This window comes from Coffea arabica, chromosome 1c (assembly GCF_036785885.1).
Source record: "Coffea arabica cultivar ET-39 chromosome 1c, Coffea Arabica ET-39 HiFi, whole genome shotgun sequence".
Classification (NCBI taxonomy): Eukaryota; Viridiplantae; Streptophyta; class Magnoliopsida; order Gentianales; family Rubiaceae; genus Coffea; species Coffea arabica.
This window is the reverse complement of record NC_092310.1, coordinates 6,061,698-6,064,315: the sequence shown is the minus strand read 5'-3', so window position 1 is coordinate 6,064,315 and position 2,618 is coordinate 6,061,698. Positions and strand designations below refer to the sequence as shown.

Sequence of the window (2,618 nt, the reverse complement as noted above, 5' to 3'; positions counted from 1 at the left end):
ATGCTTCCTTAAAACTCTTAGCAACTTTGTACACTGCTCATCATCAAGGTCAGCACTAACAATTACAGGTAAAGTACTATTTTCTCCAAGAAATTCATACCTTAGATGAGTTGGAAGTGGCTTAAGCTCTAACCTTGGAGGTTCAATTTCTGAAGGTTGTGAAAACCCTTTTCCTTGGCCAAGATTTTCATACAAATTACCCCTTTTATAAGGTGCTTGAAAATCCAAGTACTTGGCCAATTCTTCAATTTCTTCAAAAACATCTTCTTGCTTACCTAAACTCATTAAACAATACTCAAGAGGATCTAAATCAAGGTTGACTTGACTCATCTCTTGGGTTAGTTTATCAATTGTGCCAATAGAATAAGCATGATCAGTAAAAGAAGGGTATTTTTCCATTTCATTCAAATTAAATTCTACTTCTTCTTCACCTACTTGAAACTTAAGCTTGCCATTTTTTACATCAATAATAGTACCTGCAGTAGCTAAAAATGGTCTACCTAGAATAATTGGCATAGATATATCTTCTTCCATATCTAATACCACAAAATCCACTGGAATGATAAATTTTTGAACTTTTATCAATACATTCTCCAACACTCCCAATGGATATCGAATAGACCGATCCGCTAGTTGCAAAGTAATATTTGTGCGTTTAAGTTCATGCAAACCCAATTGTCTAGCCACTGTTAAAGGTATTAATGATACACTAGCACCAAAATCACACAATGCTTTAGAAAAATCAACATTACCTATGGTGCAAGGTATAGAAAAACTCCCTGGATCCTTCAACTTTGGTGGTAGCTTATTTTGAATAATTGCACTACATTCCTCCGTTAGTGCTATTGTTTCGCAGTCTTCCAACTTTCTTTTTCTAGTCATGATTTCCTTGAGAAATTTCGCATAAGACGGAATCTGCAAAATAGCATCGGCAAAAGGAATGTTAATGTGCAATTGTTTGAAAAGTTTAACAAATTTTTCAAAATCTTTATCAAACTTATTTTGCTTTAATCTTTGTGGAAATGGAACCGCAGGGGGTATTGGAATGGTAGCGGAAGATGATGGTTGATTTTTTCTTGATTCCTCCCGGCTACTTTCCTCCACTATCGCCTCTTGGTTCCTATGCTTTTCTTCTTGTTTTTCATTCTCATCTTTCTCAACTTCCACCACTGGAGGATCTTCTAATTGCTTACCACTACGAAGAGTAATGGCTTTGACATGCTTCTTAGGATTTACCTCCGTTTTGCTAGGTAATTCTCCTTGATTACGATTATTCAAAGAACTAGCAATTTGACCAATTTGGACCTCTACATTCCTGTACATTGTAGTGAGTTGGTCCAATCTTCCTTCTACTCGCTCAAATCTGTCTGAAGTAACTTTTGCGAGCTTTTCCACTGCCATCTCCCAACCAGGTTTAGTTTCAACTTGTTGTTGCCTTGATTGAAATCCCGGTGGATTGGCTGGCCTTGGTTGATTTCCTTGATCCTTCCATCCAAAGTTTGGATGATTTCTCCACCCCGGATTGTAAGTATTCGAGTAGGGGTTATTTTGAGCATTACGATTGTAATTATTAACGAATTGTACCTGCTCAGAATCAACACACTCATTAGTATCATGTTCACCTCCACATATAGAACAACATGCTACATGTGCATTAGATGAACTTGGACCAACTCCACTTTGTCTACTTAGCAACTTCATCACATTATTCATTTGAGCACTCAGCATATTGAGAGTGTCCATTTCTATCATACCTGCGTGACGTCTTGTATTACCTCTCTCATTGGCCCATTGGTAGTTGTTTGCAGCCATTTCTTCTATCAAATTCTGAGCTTCTTGGGGTGATTTACCCATTAAAGCTCCACCTGCAGCTGCATCGATCATAGTTTTAGTAGAAAAAACTAAACCATTATAGAAGGTTTGTATGATTAACCACTCCGGCAGTCCATGATGTGGACATTTCCGAAGCAAATCTCTAAACCTTTCCCATGCCTCATATAATGATTCACTTTCTAATTGGCTAAAACTAGTGATATCCATTCTAAGTTTAGCAGTCTTACCTGGTGGAAAATACTTATTTAAGAATGCTCTTGATAACTCATCCCATCCAGTGAAAGTATTAGGAGCATGAGAGTGTAACCAAAGTTTGGCCTTATCTCTCAATGAAAATGGGAACAATCTTAGCCTTATAGCATCATCACTAACTCCATTCATTTTAATTGTATCACAAATTTCCAAGAATGTAGCTAAGTGTGTATTAGGGTCTTCTACTGCATTACCTCCAAATTGAGATTGTTGAACCATTTGGATAAGTGCTGGTTTAATCTCAAAATTGTTAGCATTTACCGTAGGCCTTGCTATACTCGTTTGAGATCCTTGTGTTCCCGGTAGAGCAAAATCTCGTAGAACTCGCCTATGTGCTTCGTTTTCTGCCATGTCTTCTTCAAATGGAAGCTCTATTAAGATATCTTCTATTGGCTGCCAAACCTCTTGTTCCTCTTGATGTGATGTACTCCTCCTTTGTCTGTGTAATGTTCTTTCAATTTCAGGATCGAAATGTGCAACTTCTCGATTTGATCGGTGCATACACTACAGACAAAAACAAGAGAAATTTTGCA

The 2,618-nt window shown here is 37.4% G+C and overlaps 1 non-coding gene across 1 annotated transcript; it reads left to right on the top strand.

Annotated features, from left to right (window-relative positions):
• The first annotated feature begins 1,942 nt into the window (after positions 1-1,942).
• Positions 1,943-2,049, top strand: LOC113687425 (small nucleolar RNA R71). The gene has a single exon (XR_003447755.2). It is a non-coding gene; the product is annotated as a small nucleolar RNA R71 (small nucleolar RNA).
• The last annotated feature ends 569 nt before the right edge of the window (positions 2,050-2,618 follow it).